Genomic DNA, 20,868 nt, shown 5'->3' with positions numbered 1-20,868 from the left:
TTTGGACAGCACCAGCCCACAAAGACTGTCACACGCTGACTGAAATATTCCCAGCCTCTCATGCTGGAAATGCCACATAGTCTCTCTCTCAACCATGTGACACAAAGCACATCACTTACCTACCATGGCAAGCATGACCCACGGCAAGTGACAGAAGAAAGCTCTGTCTTCTGTAGGACAGTTTTAGTGCTTCCTTCAAGCTGCCACTGCTTGCATAGCTCACTGATGTATCTTTTCAGTTAATTTCCTATTCAGAGACTGGCACACTCCCATCATTTTTATCACACAAGGCATTTCTTAATTTTGATGTTAAAGGTAATGACTGATATTAGTTGGTTATGGTGAAGAACAGCAAAGGATATTTTGCTTAAAGAGGTTAGCAATAGGGAGTTACTTCCAGCTTTTACAATCCTTAATGCTCCTAAAAACAAAGTAGCACAATTTTCCCTGGCAATTTAAAGATTATAATGGTAAGGACAGGACTATTTTTAGATATGTGTAATATATTTGCCCATGAAATAGGAGCTTAGAAGATATCATAATATGTATTTAAAATGTTGGAAACACTATGCAACATTTAATAGAGAAAAATGCTTACTACAATCAAAATCTCAGTTTTACACAACCTCCAAGACACAAAGGATCACCTGACACATTAATGAGCCCTTAAGCTACAGTGATTTATGTAAAACAAAAATTTTATTCATTGTGTAATGACTTCTACCACGAATTTACTTTACATTGTGCTAGAGGATGGAGATACTGTCATTTCAGAGGTGAGAACAATATCAGATGTTTAGCTGATATTTTTTTCCCTGAAGGTCTCTGATCCAACTACAGGAGTCATACTACCCTGTTTGATATATATGACATGACTTGGCTACAGCCAAGGTACCACAGGGTGTGTGGATTTCACCTCAAAACTGATTACTCATGTTCATCAGTGAGGACAGTTTCCAGTCAGGAAGGAAAGAATATTTCTTTGAAAAACTTGTGGCTATTAAAATTACAAGATGACACTAAAAAGTGAACAAGAATGACATTTTAAGTTACCTTCAGTCACCATTCTGTACTTACATATTCAAACATTATAAATAGCTAATAATCACTGCTACAGACAAAATCCTGTACAGTTCAGGCACTAACTGATGTGCACAAGCTCAGCTCTATAGAGTTATTTAACCCAATAGTCTTTTCCTGCAGACATCGATTTCCTTTCCAAAGATACTCCAAGTTTCTTTCTTGCACATAAAACTGCAACTGCATTAAAGAAATCAAGATGTTAAGGGCTTTTACACATGCAAAAAAAGAAAAAAAAAAAAGAGAGAAAGAAAAAGAGCATCAACAGGCTACTATTATGGGTACAGATCTTTATTTAAATGAACACATCATCAGGGAATTATATTGAGATTTCAAGTAATCTTGGTATCAATTTATGTATTTTTGATAATATTAACTGAAATCAAACCTCAAGCTTAAGTGCTTACATAGAAAACATGCAAAATATTACAACATCTTCAAACTTTACTTAGTCTTCTAAATTTTAATCCTAGTGTAGAAAGTACTCACTGATGAAAAATAACTCAGGGGAAAAAATTAGTAGCAAAACACTATGATGAATCAAAAATGAAACATGAAATGTTTCAAATTTTCACTTTTGATCTAAACTACTAGCCCATGCTGAAGTCCTTCAATTTCTTGAAAAAGTATTTTAATTGCAGTGTAACATTTATTTCCAAGCAGTGATTATCAGAATGGACTCACTGTAAGAAGCAAGAGCATCCACACAGGAAGAGCATAGCATAAGAGACCACTACTGGAAGCACAGCTGCATCGAGAGTATTTCCACAGAGCAGATTATACTGTGTAAACATTACTATATTTGTAACACAGAAGATGCTCACATCTGGAAACCCACATGGGTTCCCATATGGTTTTCAGTGTGTGGTTCTATACTAACATATTTCAAACCTCCTGGCCAAGATCATTTGGAGCTAATTTTATGTTAATGAGAGGACAATTCACTGCAGAAAGGAATTATGTATATGAAGCAAGTGAATGATCAGTACAAAATTAGCATTGGGAGGAAGATCATCTTGTCCTGCCTTTCTTTCGTCCTTTTATTTCCCCCATCCCCATCCCATTTATCTGCAGTCCATTTTCCCTCATCCAATTTTTTTTTCTTCTTTTTTTTATCTTTCAGGAAAATCATATGGCTTGTATTCATAGATTATCTTGATTATTACCAGAGAGGTAAGATTTAGAGCCTAAGGCATATGGGGAGGGAAATTAATATAATAACTTTGGAGTTAAAAAGTTTGGGAACTAGTGCGCTTGTTTTTCTCCAAAGTGGCAGGCCTACAGCCAAAGCAGACAGTGTAAAACATTTCTTTGTTCCTTCCTTTTTCTTTCTCACTCTTTCTCTTTCTCTTTTTCTCCCTTTGGCTTTTTTGTAAGACATGCATGTAAAGATACAGAAAGTATTTAATAAACCTCTCCAAAAATGACATTTTAAAATACTAAAGGCACACTGTTATTTTCTTTTGCCAAACTTAAGAGATGACTGTAGGCTTAAGGAAAAAATACACAGTGGAGAAGATAGCCACCAGTCATCCACTCAGCAGCCAGGAATTTACATTGAAATGAAAGCAGAAAGGCTGCTGTTAAAATCAGGAAACAGAGTTTAGGGAAACACCTTTGGGAAAGACATCTCACAGCAAAAAAGGCTGTGCATTTGCAACCAAATGAGCATTTGAACTCATGGAATTGCATAATACAACAACTGTATTAGGAGTCTGCAGAGTATGTATTTGCACACATCAGAAAAAATCCAGTCACAACCAACTGTAACAGTTCAGAGCCATGACTTGGAATCAGAAACACAGGCTCAGGGAGACACTCGATTCTACATCTCCCAAGCTTTCATTCCCCTTATTGTAAATAATTTACAACTCCTATACAGGATAAATACTTCAAGACATTTTTTTAAAAACACAAGGACATAAAATGAGTGTCATTCAAAATGCAGAAACAGCCCACTAGACAAGGGAAAATGAGGTATCAGGTCTGGTTTCCATTAAAAACTAGAAAACCTTTTAATTGTTCTGGCTAATTTTTAATAGGACACTGAGTCCTATTCATTTCCTAGGCTTTTTACCGTTAATGATCCAAAAAACTAATTCCTAGCCAGGAGTTTAGGAGCCTGCTAATGACCTTTACTGTTTATGTGTGGTTAGCTTTTCACACACTTGTGGCCCTCCTCTGACTGAAGATTTCTTGTTCCTTGCTGAATTCCTCCGTGACAGGAGTCTATAGAGAAAACCTTACTGCATGTGGTAGGAATGCAAACTTGTCATTTGCTGTGGATAGCCCTGCTGTGACTACAAGTTTTCAAGTTCAAATCTTTAGGCTTTCTTTCTACATCTGTACAGTAACAAAACCAGACTATCACTGAACGCCCATATCAGATTTTACCACGGAGAGAAAGCTAACATGTCAGGATTATTTCTAATTATAGTAAATAATCAAAAAAAAATGACACACAGTAAATGCGCAAGCACTACTAAGTCAGAAGGATGTTTAAGGACTCATGTAGCTGGCACATCTATAAGCATGGAAATTTTGTCCCTTAGTCTGAAAGTGCTGCACTCAATAGTTCACATGATAGTGTATTTGTTTGAAATAATTTATTTTGATGCCTAATTTGCTGACATTTTTACTAGTGTGTGAGACTGCAACAGCCAATTCTGAGGTAACTGCTTTCTTCCTGATAAAATGACTCCATTTTAAGAGAATACTGATCTATTGAGATAAAGTTCAGATTTTTGACAGATCAGCCCAGGGAAGTTTTGTAAGTTTTAGTTATTCAATAACTTATTGACAGTTTCTCAAACAGCTCTATTCTGCTTTGAAAAGGCAATTTTCCTAGTCCTTGCCTTCTATGTCCACATAACTCAATGTGGACCATGGGCTCCAAGGTCTCACTTTTCTGCATCACACCAAGCATCATGTATTTGTCTACAAACAGTACTGGTCAGTGCAACTGTGAAATATTATTAATACGCTGCATACAAATCACGCACATCATGTCATTGTGGAAAAGCTTCTTATAATTTCCAGACATGTTCTTTTGCACCACAGGAGTCAGTTTGGTGTCCATAACTTGTAAACTGATTTAAATTAATGTAATATGCCCACTGTAGATTAACTCCAGCAGGTAACTAAGCACCACCGAGAGGCTTGCTTACTTCCCAGTGGCGAAGGGTAAGAGGACAAAAGAGCAAAAAGACTAAAGGAAGAATAAAAGCAATAAAACTTGTGGATCGAGATTAAAAACTGTTTAATAAGCAAAGAGAGAGAATAATAACAAAACAAGCAATACAAAGGCAATCACTCAGCATCTCCCATGGGTAGACCAACACCCAGCCAAAAAATTGTTAACTTTGTAGAACCTTCTCTTTTCCCTTTTTGTTACTGTGCATAAGATTATATGCATTAGCATGGAATGTCTTTTTGGTTAGTTTGGGTCATTGTCTTGATCCCAGCCTGCTGCACATCACCAGACTACTCACTGGGAGGGCAGACAGAGAACCACAGAAGGCCCTGATGCTGTGCAAAGGCTGTTCAGCAATAGCTAAAACATAGGTGAGTTATCAGCACTTCTTGGTCACAAATCCAACACACAGCACCCTGTAGGCTGCTGAGAAAACATTAACATCCCAGCCAAACCCAGTACAGAGACCCACACATCTGCTTTCACAAAGAAATTAAGTGTTCAGCATAAGTCACTTTACTGCTTCTAGTAGTTGCTTGTTTGTTTTATAAACACTGTGTTAAAAGAAAAAGCTCAATTAATGTAAAAGAAAAAAGTTAATCTTTCCTCTGTACAGCTGCTTCAGAGGGGTTAGTTCAGAATGTAATGGCAGAAAATATTAAAGGGAGTTGACCAGAAACATGTTCACAACTCAATGAGCATGGTTTTGGAGAGGCCAGTAATGTGCATGGTTTTGAGGGTGTTAAAAATTGAGACTGAAAGCTGAATCATGGATTCAGAAATTAAGAGCTCCTTACAATCATGATTTACCATCTGGTAGTTCTGTGCTTATGTCTAGTGGGCTTGGGGACTTCTGTAGTGTTTCAGCAATGACATACATCTTCAAGAATGAGCAGCATTCCTAAGCCATAGGAGAAAATCTCCTGCTTCTGTTTTTCCCTCCTTCTGCTGTATTTACTTCTGTTAGTTAAATTTTCCCTTCTCTTATTTTTTCCACTGTTTCTGTCTGTGTAAGGGCAAAAGAAACAGGTCTACTAGTCAATTTTTGGTAGCTACTGCTGCTAAGAGCCAAAACACAGAAAGGACAGAAGTATCTTGGCAAAAAACAGAAGCACCAGATAAAAAGAAGAGGAGATTATTTGGCATCCGGTAACATCACTGTCTGAAAAGAAAATTCAACTTGTAACATTATGAGCCACCAGAACCTCAACAACAAAGTGATTATACGTTGGAATAAAATGCCTTGTGTAATAAAATAAAACCTCCATTAAAAAAAAATTTCAGAATTTCAGAAGAGAAAATGAACTTCATTAGGAAATTGAAAATAAAAAAAAAAACTAGAATTTTTCCCTTTTTTCTCTGACAAAGAGAAATTTTAACAGAAATCAAAAGGAGACATGAGTTCATAGAATTTTGATCTTATTTAGAGTAGCAAAGTAGGTGAAAACTGTGGAGACAAGCCACGATAGTTGCAGCAGTTTTTTAAAGGTAGCCCATAGGTTATAGAGGTAAAAACAATTAAATCAGTTTTGCCTCCAAGAACTTGTCATAAACATGCCTATTTTAGTCATTACAAAGAGGTGTGACACTTGTTTAAATTTTGCCTTTCTCAAAAATATCAAGTCAATTGCTTGTGGCTTGAGCGTGCCAATAAAGGAAAAGTGTGTTTCATCAGCTATGCCACACTGTAAACTTTAGAAAGAGAAAGCAACTGGCTGCTAGAGGTAACAGAAGTTGGAGGGAAAAAAAAAAAAAGGAAGCACAAAGATCTTTTGCAATAATTTCTTTTTCATTTGACACTATAGACACCAAGCGACATTGCTTACAGCTGCGGAGATTTCATGGTACTATAGGAGGGTATAATTAAGAGGTTTGTAAGCAGGAATTATTTCTTAGAACCCTATGAAAATGTTTCCATCATTTTTAAAGACCCAAAAAGCTGTATTTCTGAATTGCTACAAGTTTTAATTTTTACCCTAATTTTCAATTTTAGCTTCATTTCATGGTAGCTTTTGATCTACAGGTTGCATAACGTTTTCTATGTGCTTACATATTACCAGGTTCTCACCCATGGGCACTAAAATCTAAATTAGTATGTCCCCACCAAGTTTTAGGAAGGTAACTTTAGGAAACAGAACCTGCAAATGTCATGCAGGCCTAAAGTCTGTAACATTTCTATCAAGCACACCTTGTAATAAAAAATAAGCATTTTTCAAGTAACTGAAAATTACTCTGCATCATCATTTTCCTCAATTAAGTACATATGACTTTGAAGCTCCATTTTCATTATCTGAACCGATAGGGTATTTTTAACATTTAGACCCTAAGCAGTATTGGATTCAACCTAAACAATTAAAATATTAAATATAACTCATCAAAATATGTATTTCCATTAGTATGATGGCTTTTTCTGTAATTTTGGAGTTAATATAAGACTTATGCATGATGTTATATTGTACCATTTTCCCTAAGGTCCAAACACCAGTTGTATAGCACATTTTACTTTTGTATATATTGTATAATAAAAATTTTCTTTTGTGAAGTTTCAACATTGTTCTGCTATTCAATTTTACTCCAGTTTCCATCATTAGCAGCAGGGCACAAATTTCAAGTAAACAGGATTTAAGGAAGGAAGCAATTTTATTCAGCATCTTTAACTGAAGATAAGAACTAAAATTCTAAATAAATATATATTAAATCGTGTAATTAAATGTGCACAGAGTATATTTTCCTGACTAGGGCAAAGAGATACTGACTTGATGTGAAGAGCCTGTTTAACTGGATATCCTACTAGTCACTAAACAATAAGAGTTGAGTGTTCCTTAGAGAATGTAATTTCAAAGTTTAAGAATTTTTAAAGCTGCATAAATAATGATGTAAATTCCCCTTCATTTAAACACTGAACTATGAGAAAAGTGTCTGATTTAAATCACTTTGAATTTGAAAATCCATCTACTCCAAGGTTGTCAACAGATGTTTTGCAGGAATTCAGTTCTTTAACTGAAGATTAGTTCAAAACTTATCTCTTCTAATCTACTGTGTTTGCAGATAGAAAAAAGTCCAAGTATTTTTCCATATATGAGCCACTTTAAAAATTTTTATTTCTATAACCTTTCTCAACAAATGGATAGCTCCCTGTTTTTAAAGCACTTGATTTCATACAGTTTCAAGAGTTCTTATATTTGAAGCAAGCTGGTTTTAACTAAACACACTGACGGTGTGTGAAAACATAAGACACAAATTCCTGAAATGGTATTTACAATCCATTACTCAGAATAAGCCTCTCATTTTCTAGCCTCTCCTGAAGAAGCAGAACTTCTGCAATCTAGACTATTTAGCATTCAAAACCAGTTTCCTAAATATCACATTTTGTGTTTTTAACTGTTTGTTATTAAGCATTTAACAGATTTCATTCCATAGAAATCTCTTCCTTGAATATTAAGTTGTGGCTTTAATTTTCAGTAAAGCCACTAGAGTAGACAAAAATGCCTTGATGTGGTTGCAGCTGTTTTCTGTTACAAAACCTCATTTCTTCTTATTCTCTTTTTTTTGGTCATATTGGCTTAATATTTTTTTCCGAGGAATAGTGTAGCATAATGGGATCACCCTCACATACAGCATCTTTTAAACTGCACTGAACTATCCAGAGATTTTAAGAATGCTTACAGGTCTATAATCTACTGGAGGAACACAAAATGTTTAAGAACAGAAGTGTTCAAGGCCAAGTTAGATGAGGCTCTGAGCAGCCTGGTCTAGTGGAGGTATCCCTAGCCATGGCAGGGCAGATGGAACTAGATGAGGTTCAAATCCCTTCCAACCCAACCATTCTGTCGATCTGTAATTCTGTGAAAACAGAGAAGTCACAAACACATGAACTAGATGACCTATGCAATTAAGAGTACTTTAGTCTTACAAAATATGGAAAGGACTGGCCCAACGAGCAGCAGGCCATAAAGACTCATCTAAAGTAACCACAGACAGAAGCTTCAGACTCAATTTTCTGATACTATTCAGGGATATCTTTTAAAGTGACTCTTAACTGGTTGGCTTTGTGCATCAACAGCAACAGGCACCTCTACATACTGACTTTTTCTAAGTAACATGATAATGTATATGGTAAGTGTGACCTGCAGGACGTATTTTGAAGGCGTAAATATTCTCTTCTGACAGCAGAAGAATTATTTGAAGGAAGGTTGCTATGTGTAGAATAAGGAGATAGAGAAACCCACAGAGTTCTCCAGTGAAGGAATATAGGTAGGGTACAATCTCAGTTATTCAACTTAAGGTTGATCAAATTCTCTTTTATGAATGTGGTTTTCTTATAGAGTTTTTGACATCCTCTCTTTGCTTCACATTAACGCCACCTAAATCAAGAGCCCTAGCCAAGTGCTAATGTCAGCTGTAGTTCCCCAAGGTCCTCACAGGAAGCAGAGAGACACCAGCACTGGGAACTGTAATTCAACCCAGCTAAAATTTAAGGACAGAACAGTTAAGATTTTGCTTACTAATTGCTTTTTAAAACTGAAGCCTTTCTGACAAAACATTTAAAAGGCTACTCAACCAAAAGAGAATAAATGGGAAGAAGTAGAAATCAATATTAAAAAATAAATTTGGCAAGTCACAGAAAAAGCAATATACTACTTTTCAGAAACTTGTGGTGAAGAAATATGTTGAAATATAGAATTGCAAATCTATTATCTACCTTTAAATAACAAGATCCATAATGTATCACACTAGTTACACTGCTAAAATCTAGAACATTAACAGTACCAAAAATTACACAACTTATAGGAATAAAGAAGAGAAGTTGTCAATCTTTGTAGCTCTGTGAATTGCAAATATGGAATCCTATCTCACAGTCTCAGGACTATGAAGTGTCTTTAAAAAAAGAAAATATCAAGTACCCATTCACTGCTTCTGAAATGTTTCTGTACTTTTCAATTCATGGCATGGATAATTACTCCCATAAAGGAAGATCCCATCTAAAATCTATGAAACTATCATTGTCTTTAAGGGAAAGATCCCGGTACATAAGCACAGATAAATGATTAAGGGTATGGATAGTTGTGCCACATCTCTGTCTCTGCTTGTGAGAGGCCAGAGAAACAAAATGCTTCACCAGTTCTTTTGGTGGGGGCTGTTGCCATAAGGCAAGTGCAAAGTTTCTACAGGGAACATCAGGTTGTAGCTGTGTTTGTCAATGTGGGCATATATTTTATGGAGCGCTGAAATAACATTTTTTAGAAAGGAAGAGAATAATAAGAAGCTTTTTCTTTACTGAAGAATGGAAGGGTATTTTGAAATGAGGTAACTGCATCTGGCTCTTGTATTTCCATTCAAAAGGAAAACCCAAAAGCCTTTAGGAAGAATGTGATGAACAATATTGCCCCAGGCAAAACATTTTATTTGGAGTTTCAAGCCTTCCTGCACCTGTTCTTGATTTTGGATAGGGGGTGGGGCACAAAATCTTTCAGTAACTACAATAGTAGGAGTTAAAGCTCGAAACATTCATATATATATTACCAGAAAATTCTTATTTACCACATAACAATAACATTAAAAAAGCTGAGACTAAGATGAGTGCTAATCTATTTTTGCCACTTGATGTTTGGCAGCTGTTTTTATGAAGACACATAAAAAAGCAAAATTATAACTTTTTTTTTCCTAACTACAGAAGGCACTGCACAGAAAGTCTAGTTGTTTAAGTAAACTTCCGTTTTGATTATTTATTAAAACACACTTTTTCTCAGGCTTGTCTAGCAAAGTAAATGTGCAAAAGTACAGGTATGTACCTGCTGGCATGATAAATTTCATATTTTATTATAACCAAAAACCCATGTATTTTATGTCTTTGCCAAACTAGAAACAGCATAAACATTTTAAGAACAGGTAAGAGAACAAACCCCTCTATTTTTCTTCTGAGGCAATGAGAGAAAACCTCAGCTACTTTCTGCCACTAACTGTAATAGTTTTCAATTCCCTAGGCCTTAGCTATAAAAACCACTTTCAGCATCTTTGTTTGTTTTCTTCCCTATGTCTTGTGGCAAGGACAACTGAAAAAGCCCATGCATTCCAAGTGTTGCAGCTCCTTATTGTTATTTTCCTGGTTCATGTAATCAGAAGCACAGGTATCTGCATACAGATAAAAAGCAAGAAAGCCTTCACTCAGTTTGGAGAGGCAGTCAGTTGATTTGACAATGGGAGCCATAGACCAGAAGGTACACACACATCACTGCAGTACATTTCTCCTTGTCTCCACTCACTTTTCCTGGCAAATCCATGCCTGGTAGATAAGAGAAGGCTGTGTGTCTGTAACTAGAAGCAACAACAGCATTCAACAGGTCACACAATCATATTGGGCAGGTTCCTGTACTTCCTCCTCATCACCAAGGAGCAGGCCACAAGCCAAGTGACAGAGGTACAGGAAATCAGACAGACCAAACAGCGTATTCTAAGCATAAGCATACCAGCTTTCCTGCACCAGGGAGAAAAAATAGTTACACTCATGTAGAAGGCTTTATAGTAAAAAGACTCGTGGTTTAAAAAAAAAAGTTTTGATGATAGAAGAATATTTTAGTGTTTGAATTTTTCAACCATTTTGTGCAGAATGTGCTCATACGTAAAAGGCAATTCAAAACAGCTGAGTAAATATTGATGCTAAGAAATTTTGCTTTTAGAGAAATTAAAACAATTCTAGAAACAACAAACAAATTACAAAAATGTAAAATGATACAGTTGCATGTAACTCAGAGAAAAGTTTATATTTTGCAGTTTGAAATGTATACTTGCAATAGGATAAAAAATATATTTTTAAATTAAACTTTTGACAATCCCATTTATACTCAATGATGTACACCACAGCACAAAAAGGAAAAAAACAGTATAATACTTCCCCTAGTAAAAGACATGAAAGCACCGAGAGGCTCATGTTTTTCAAAAGAAAGTTATGTAAATTTATCATGCATTTGGGATACAGGTGACTCTGCTGAAGCTGGAGTCTGTCTTTTGCCCATAAAGTCAAAGTTCACATGTCACTCATAAGATCTGAAAGATTAATTTACAAAAAGTCTGTGTGATCACATTACAAGGTCAATGGCTTAAACACAAAGCACTGTGCACCCCAGTTGCTTGGAACTTTCTTTACTGCACATTGGAATGTTTTTGCCCAGTTGCTTTGGTAAAAAAGAATAACCAAAGTTCACAGCTGTGTTTCTGATGAATTAATGGTGACATTGTTTGTTTTAGAGGACACTATATTACTCTCAGTTATGTGGAATCACAGCTACTGAATCACTAGGCAGTGACAGAGTCAAGCGCTTTATTTGCTTCTTCCAGGCAGTTAGGAGAAAACTACTTATTCATTAGGTTAATTCAGATAGAGAGTTCCTTTTAAAAAAACATTGAGAAAAGAACTGATCATATTTTTTGAAACAAAAAATCAGAACTTAGATTGAATGACAAATATTTAAAAATTCTAACTTCTTTAACTAAGGACACTCACTTCTTAGGTTAACATGATTTTCCATTAGGCTTATTAAAATTTCAGACTTTTAAAAGACTTCCAGGATTATTCAAATTATTCAAATGAAATGTACCAAGGACCAGATTGAAAAATAGTTTCTATATCAAAAATAAGGTAAGTATAATATATATCCTTAGAAAGATACACATCTCTGAAAACATAGAGCAGCTGCAGTTTCCAGCATGATTATGTTGCATAAGATGCAATAAAAGGAAATCAGAAGAGATGGAAGGTCCATATTTCTGATTTTTTTTATGCTAATAGCAAAAAGAAAAACATACATAAACACCTAACATGTTGTTTCAGACATAAAAGTATATGTAAATACCAAGGCTGGCTACAGCTACAATCTGGAATGATGAAGCTGTGTATTAGTATAGCCTTCACAATGTGACTACATGTATGTACACCAGCCTGGCTGGCACAATTTGAGAGCTATATTTAATTCCTAAAATGAATGAGTTTTAATTAAGAAAGACACATTAGGGATCTGAGCCACACAATGATATTGTATCCTTTCCAGAGACATCAGAAATTCATTCCTTCTGGAATTTTAAGAATGAATTGTTGTGGATCTCACTGGTCTGCCTGGTAGGAGACACCAACAGCTTGTTCTTGCCTTATGGAATCTATTCACACATGTATCCCCTTACTGTACTAAGCACCACCCCATACAGGAGTTATTTAATTGCACTTGATGCACTGGACACAGTCTATGTTTTATTTTATGCATTATTGGAAAAATATTCCTTACATGGGTGAGTCATTTGTAGCTTTATGTGAGCCAGTTTAATATTGGCTACTGGGAGTTATAGGCTGTCAGGCACCATAGTGAAAAGGGATAAAATGGAATATGGAGAAAATAACAAGGCAAGGGACATGACATAGGTACTTTTGTATTTTATCCTCAAGTCACTCTTGGAAAGAGGATTAAGGCACTTCAGCCTCCCTGCTCAGAGCTGGAAGTGCTAAGCACTGTGTCACAGCATCTTGCACCTTTTCAGGCACACCCTCTTTGGCTTGGCTTTCTCACATGGCAGAGCAGTTTCATCAATAGCCATGAACAGTAATGCACCAATCTATTCTACAGCATTCTGCCAAGGATGGATAGGTTTCTCTGAGAGGACCACACTTTTAGTTTGAAACAGTAGGCTTACAAAGAAATAAATTTAGTTCCCCCATTGCCAAGTGAATGTTTGAACCATGAGATAAATTGAGTAATTAGAAGAACTCCTCCTTGTTTGAAACAAAAATGTTTTAAAAGTGCCTAGCTTTAAAAAATTCCTCTAGGTTTTAGATCTTAAGAAGACAAAGGCACCTGACTGGAGCCCACATTAAAAAAAAAAAATAGACTCCAGAAAGGGTGAGTCCACAGACATTTGGGTTCTGAGTTCAGGCTTTTTTTCCTCTTATTAGTTAGCCTTAGGCTGTTCCCAGCTCAGTAAACTGGCTGCTCTGAATATTATTCTAAACCCACTTAATCCTCACCCTGAACGGCAGAGAAAGCCCAGGAATTAACATACATTCACTCAACACAGCTTTAACTGACTTGCCCAAGGTGGGAGGGCAGAATGTGCTAAGCCACTGCACCTACCTGTCTTTCACTATGTTCCTAGGATAGAAATTCACATCTTGTTGAAAAAATAAAAAAAGGAAGGCTCAGTAATGAAAAAGAATCAGTGATTTGACTCTTTCTCTCTCTGGATTTTTTCCACATACTGTGCATGTGGAATGGGGTAAGGATGTGCAAGTATGTATGCACATACCCACTGTGCACCCTAATGAGTTAATAAATCATTTACTGGCTTATTCGCAAAACCAGAAATATTGGGGTGGACACAGGAAAAAGCTGCAAATGACACCAGTACAAAATAATAAAGTATTAAGAATAAATTAGTAAGTGAAGTGAATGTGTGGAATGCAAATTTCTACTCTGCAATATGTAATTAAAGAATTTTATAAAATCCCAATATTTGACTCTAGGACATGCAAAAAAAAAAAAAATCTGGATCATTGTATCTTCCAAAACCACAAAGCAGACCCATATGCTCATGAAACAAACCATATGGAAAAAAGTCAATCTTTTAAAAATATTCAGGAATATTTTTTACAAGACTCATCAAAGAATTCTAACAATTTCTATAATGAGAAACTTAAGATTTATTCTTCCCATGACACAGGAAAAAAGTTCACACTAAAATGTTTAAAAGGCTACTCTGGTAAAAAAAGAAAACAAGAAACAAGAAGTGGTGGATATTTGGTAATAAAAACCAAATATAATGACATAAGACATAAAATGACAGCTTTCCTTCTCCAAATGGGGCCTCTTTATAACAGATGAGCAGTACTTGGTTGAGAGTTTTACCAAGAGGAAATCCTGTGGCTTCTGGACAGCTGAGAGGGGCCAGTAATGTATTGGCCTTGCAAAAAGAGCAATAGTGTGACAAAGAGGAGGAGTGAAAGCCTTGCCAAGCTCTTTGTGCTTACATCTGGTCACAGCTACAGCATAAAGACACCTGCCTGAAGTTACAGCACTGCAGAAAAGGGGCCAACAGATCCTGAGACAAGAACAGCTATGCAGTCAAGGAACCAATGATACATCTTATTCTAAAACAAATTGAACCTGATCCTAAATTTAAGAAACACCTGTGGCAATTCTGAAGCTGCTGTAAAGTAAACCAGAGGAGTTTAACCTGATAAACTTCAATTGCTACTAGAAGTTCTATATACTATCATGAAGGAAATAAAGAACAAAGATACTGTACACATAAAAGGATAAATTTTGCTTACAATGCGATTTCTATTCCTGGTTTTACTATATAATTTTTTCTGTTTAGCCATTTACTGTATCTCACTTTAATTTATTTGAAAAAATTACTATTAAAGGGACAAAATGGTTTGGTTGAAAGCTTGACTGGAGGACTCTGAATTCCTTGAATAAAATATATTATATGATGCACAAAAGAATACTAATATGTGCAAACTATGCGATATTGTATATGCTAAAAATGAGAAATCAGACCTACAAATCTTTTAGAACAACGTTGTGTCTTTGTTCATACAAGTGATCACAAAACTGAGATTACAGCAAAAACAAAAATTAGAATTTGAGAAAAGCAAGCACAAAAAAAGTCCAACAATGAAGAGCAAATTGCATTCCATATTTCTTCTGAAATTAGACACAGCATGACACTTCAAGTGATTAAATTTTAGTTTATTTGAACAGTAAAGCAAAGTGTTTTTATTGACAACCATGAAACAGTAAGATTACTATAAAATATTGAAATGAGGAAAATATTGATGAACAGAACTAAAAACAAGAGGTGACCTCACAAAACTGAAGGAATGTTTAATTCAACTTCCTCAATTATACTGCCTTCATTACATATTTCATGTAATTTAGGACCATACTCTTACACCACCATTTTCTCTTCACTTACCTCACACAAAGAAAAATACCATAAGCAGAAAGTCTATGGTCTATTCATCAGCACACATCTTCTAATCTCTGCCTGTGCATCGCCACAGACTGTAATCACGGCGGGTTTATTAGTGCAGCTCAGTGACTCCTTTATCGCTATTTAATCCTGACTGCTATATATCCTACACAGCCAACTATCTACACAGCACCTACTGCACACTATGTCTGCCACTATAATAGTACTGAACTGGAATTAAAATTACAGCATTACTAAACATACTAAGACCATTGCTAAAGATGAGTGCCAAAGGGGACTAGCTGAAGGGGAATCTCTGAAGGGGATTAGCTAGGACATTCTACAGCACTACCTGATGAGAAAATTACATTTCAAGCATATGAATATTTCAAACAATAGAAAATATCACAAGGTAAAGCCAAGGCATACTGATATATTCTTTACATCTGCATATTTCAATGTTCTTGTCATATAACTACAAGGAATTTGAGTAAAGCCACAGACACAATCCAGATGTGAGATTATCTGATGCATCTTTTAATAGTACCAAGGAACTCACAGCCCACAGAACATAAAGGGCAAAGGATTAAAAAAAAATTCTTTTCCTTTTTTAATGTTGGCTTGTTCAAAGGGTTGCTCTGGGGCAAGGTGCTTCAAAACCACTTCAGGGTGGTCCACTGTAGTTTAATTCTCCTACTCATCACTCTCCTTGGCATCTAAATATAACTGAAATTCTTGTGATGCAGTATTAAATACTTGTTTGCATTTCCCTCCTTCAGAGGATTTTCTTTCTGTAAATCATAAGACCTTTAGAGTTCATCTATATCCTCTAGCACCTTTACCCAGGGTATTTTCCAAAAACAGGATAAATATATCTAAGTAAAATTCCACTCTAAATTTTCATACATGTGCTTTATCCCAACCTTGCCAAAAGTCAAGGGCTACTATAATGTAATTTGTAGTTATAACATGTGAAGCATGGCGCTCATACACATGGTAACAAAAAACTTCATATTTATGCTTTTAATGGATTTCCTCCTTTCTTCATAAACATTAAAATTACTAGTTTTGTCTGTTTTTTTCAGAATGAGACAGTCAACCAATACAGTATATCCAATAAAATAACAAAAAAGAAAAATCATTAGGTTGAAAGAAACTAGTATGAGTAGGTATCAAATACTTAGACTTCTTCAAAGACACAAACTCATTTCATCAAATATAGAATCACAGGATCATATCATAACTGAGATTGGAAGGGGCCTCTGGAGATTGCCTAGTCCAAAAACTCTGCTTAAAGCAGAATCAACTACACTATGTTGATCAGGCTGTGTCCAGTCAGTTTCCGACTCTCTTTGGGGAAGAAGACTCCGGAACCTCTTTGTCACCACCAATACTAGTGTTTGATCACTCTCAAAGGCTTGGGATTTTTCCCTCTTGTATTTAAAAGGAATGTCTTGTATTCCAGTTTGTACCCCTCTTGGTTTTTTTCTGAAGGAAAAGATATGAAATTAATGCTTATGAAGCATGATTTGTGAGCTAGTTTCCACCAATTGCATTGAGTCTAGTTAAACTTCAATAACCCTAAATACTTACAAGGGAGTGTCTGAAAAACATTCACACAATGCCAGGAATTTAATACTCCTAACCAGCACAAGATTTTAACGCTCCTTCTTAGAAAACTCAAACAATATGTGCCACCATCAATAACTACAAGGAAGACTCTCTATCTCACATTTCAGCTTCTAACACCAAGTTAATTAATTTTCCTTTAACAGTCTCGGTAAATCATCATAACGGTTTAACAACACATTGTTCATGAACATCATCTTCTGGGCTTGCTAAAGTCACTATTTACTTGATGGTTGTAAAAAAGCTAAAATCATCAGCCAATTGCTGGGTTTCATACAACAGCTAACAACACAAAGGTTCAAAAAAAAACCAGACAAGTATGAAAGAATGGATTAAATTCATCTGAGTTTTACAGTGGAATTTGTTGGCAAGTCAAACATTTACCAAGAACTTTTTAGCATACAACTGTTCTTTGTCAAATATATAAAATAAATGTCTGAGTCTAAAGCTGTGCATGGATTGCCATCCCATGTGATGGCTGTTTGTGGGTTGAAGACCATACATACAGTCTCTTGAAAACAGCTGTTAGAAGGAAAATCATGGCAAGAGAGAACTTCACGTAGGCCAGCTATCATGGAATCTACTCATGATCTCCAGAGAGCATGTGCAGTTCAAGGTGAATCCATTCTGACAGCTCCATTATCAGTACTAGCACCACTGTCGTGCTCATATTCTCGATGTTGACAGAAGGATGGCAGAGGGTGAACAACACTTGTATTCTTAATGTTGTATTAACCTCTACAGAAATTGCATACTTCTGCTGTATCTCCCCCCCCTCTTGGGACAAGGAGTCCTCTCTGCCCATCTTGCTGATCATTACTCTCAAGTATACTTTTTTTTCCCCATACTGTTTTAGGGGCAGCAGATTCGCCAAGCACTTACTGGACTTGTGCTAAATAAGTATCATGTCTGTTCCCGCAGCATACAGGCAAGTCACTTAAGAGCCACAACCTCCTCCAGTTCACAGTGTTTCTTTCTTCAACCACAAAGAACAAGCCTCAGATTGAAACCTAGGAAAAACCCCAGAGTTTTTAGTATGAGAGTCTAGACATACACCATCTGCACAATAAAACTAAATTGATGCTTGCTATATCCCATCATGAAATCCAAGTGAATAACAGAGCTCAAAGATTATTTTAGGCCTCTCCGTATGGGCTGAAACCTCTTACTTTATTCATGAAACTATAAATTAATACTCAATCAACTCCTTCATTGTCCCTTTTGCTTTTCTTCCTATCTCCTTTTTCAAATATTAGTACAAAAATGAGATGCTTTCACTGATTACTAAGTCTATGAGTTTTCTTTGTCAACGAGAAATTTACTACATGTGCATTAGTAGACCAAAATTGACTTTAATGTTTGGGGAAATACTCTTCTGTACCAGAGTTACATTTTTTCCTAAGTGATTCACTCTATAACAACAAGGTGTTCACATTTCGAAAACAATTCCAGGTCTCAGGTTAAGTTAATACTGCATAACTTAGAGATGCAAAGCATTTTTAGCTTTTATTAAAGCTTCATGACTGTTCAAAGAATCAAATCCATAGTTAATGCTTTCAAATGAACAGAATTAAAAATGAAGTAAAATATGAAATATATCAAAGAAAAAATTTGCTTGACAATGTCAATACATGAAAATACAAAAATAAATTACACTACACAGTACCTCTTGATCAATCTTCTTTTCATGACTGAATGCTTAACTTAATTCTCTTCTTTACTAACTGAGGATGTTTTACAGGCATTTCACAGATGAATGTTACTGGACTACCTTCAGATGAAACATGGTTTGTATTCAGCATTTCACAGGTACAGATGTATTGATAATCTAGGGAAACTGCACCCTCCCCATAATGTCTTATTCAATATATACACTCTAGGTCCTGCAATAACCAATTCTTTTGAGTACTGCATTTCCCTATTACTGCTGTCTGTCACTGCATCTAGCTCTTCTATAAAATTCTCCGACATGTCCTCTCGCCTATATAGAAAATTAGACATTTTGAAAAGAAACATGAAAAATTACCTAGAAGAAGCTATGAAAAATCTCCTATTCCACGCCCTCTAGAAGTATTAAACTATCCTCATGCCCTTTCCAATTCAGCTTTTGTCTAATCTGTTTTCACGCCCCTAGTGGGTATAGGTTACTTAAAATACCAAGTTATTTACTGTTTTCTTAATAGCTCATCTGGATTTTTTTTTTTATGGTTGTTATTGTTCTTCAAATGAAGCACAATTTCTCTTTTGACTTTTCACTACAGAAACCATTTCCTTCATTCCACTTTGCAGAAGTGCATGCTTAAAGACTGCTACCACATTCTCCCAAGAGTTCTCTCATTCATTCCAACTCACCCCAGGTCTTTCCATATTGGTGTAGTTATTTTCTAGGTCTGTGATCTAGGCATCTAGACATGGTTTGATGCTCTTCTTTGCTCTCTCACTAAAGAGTCCACTGCTCTTTCACTAAGGTTTGCATAACAGAATATGGGATTCTAACTGAGACCTAACAAACCTGCACAGAACAGAAATGTATCTTTTTTATACACCACAATATGATGGTTGATGGTCTAACATGACTCAGGCAGTTCTGCCATAGACCTGAGAAGCCTTCCACCAAAACAGGTATTGTCGTTTGTATTTGTGCCATCATTTCTAATCAGCACCTTGATGAACTGCATCCTAACTATTTTTGGACCATTTGTATACAACACTAATTTTTTTAAGATACTGACATATCTGTCAACTTCATGCTACCAAAAAATTAATAAGCATACTGTTCATATGAAAATTCAAAATAAAACTGAGCCAAAGAGAAATCTTGTCACAGTCAAGTTTCACTGACTTTTCCCTAGTGAACATTTAATGTTTCTAGCCTGCACATATAAATTGATTTGAATCCAATTTCAATCTACTGCTTCTATCTAAAGCCATAGTGGCATAGGAAGTTCTTTTTTGTGATCCCCTTTTCTTGACAAATCTGTTTGCTGTTTCATCCTTGTTATTTTTCCCTTATTTTTAAAAAATAAGTGCTTTTTTCCATTTGCAGTCTCTCAGTAACCACTCTTGTGGCCATTTTTAATTTTGACTAATAACAATTCTGAGATTTCTTCTTGCAGTAATTTAAGTTTGATTATCAACCAGATATTTGAAAATACTCAGTCTGCATGGAGACTCTATCTTACTTTTGGGGGAATTTTTTTGTTATGGATAGAGATGCTAGTTCACTGATATTAGAAATAGTACGTTTAACACTTTTATACAATTTTTTAGCAAAATGTGATACCAAAAAAAAATTAAAATTAAGAACTTTGTCACTAGCATGACTTAAAACAGGTTTGTTCTTCCTTTTAGTATTAGGATTTTCTAACATACAATGTTCCTTTCTTTGACATACTTGATTTCCAAGCCTATCAGCGTTAGCCTTCATAAAATTCTCTCTCTAACCTGGTATTTTTCTGCTATGTTTATCCACATTATCTTATGAATACAATATTATTTTCCCTTTTAATATACTGTCTTAATGTGTTTGAAATCAACATTTTAGTTCCAAGCCTTCTTTTGCAACTGGATTACCTTCACATCTGACCTTTCAATTTTAAAAAGAGTTTGAAAGTTGGGGGGGTGGGAGGTTTGTTGTTTTTTTAAAAAGCTTTCTTTCAATCCTTATTCCCTTGAGAAGTTTAGTCCTATTAGTTCTCAGAGTCTGCTTCTTGACATCCACTTTTCTATTTTGTTTTCTTTACTAAACATTGTGAGTACCATCATTGCACTGTCACATCAATCAAGTTGCCTTTCACTTAGCCATTTTTAGCTGGTTTCTCACTCTTTAAAACTACATCTATAGAAACTTTCCAGCAAGTTGCTTTCATTTTCCTTCTAAAGAAAGAAAAACCAAAACACTATGACATTGCTAAAAGGAAAAAAGTCACTAGTGAATGCTTGTTAAACTTACTCTATTATACCTTTCTCAAAGGATATCTGGGTAATTAAACATTTTGTCATACCAC

The 20,868-nt window shown here is 35.5% G+C and overlaps 1 protein-coding gene across 1 annotated transcript in view; it reads right to left on the bottom strand.

Moving 5' to 3' along the window:
* The window catches only part of FSIP1 (fibrous sheath interacting protein 1), a 66,916-nt gene that overhangs the window by 4,203 nt on the left and 41,845 nt on the right, over positions 1 to 20,868 (bottom strand). The window lies entirely within an intron of this gene.

This window comes from Ammospiza caudacuta, chromosome 6 (assembly GCF_027887145.1).
Source record: "Ammospiza caudacuta isolate bAmmCau1 chromosome 6, bAmmCau1.pri, whole genome shotgun sequence".
Taxonomy (NCBI): Eukaryota; Metazoa; Chordata; class Aves; order Passeriformes; family Passerellidae; genus Ammospiza; species Ammospiza caudacuta.
This window is presented reverse-complemented; position numbering and strand designations above follow the sequence as displayed.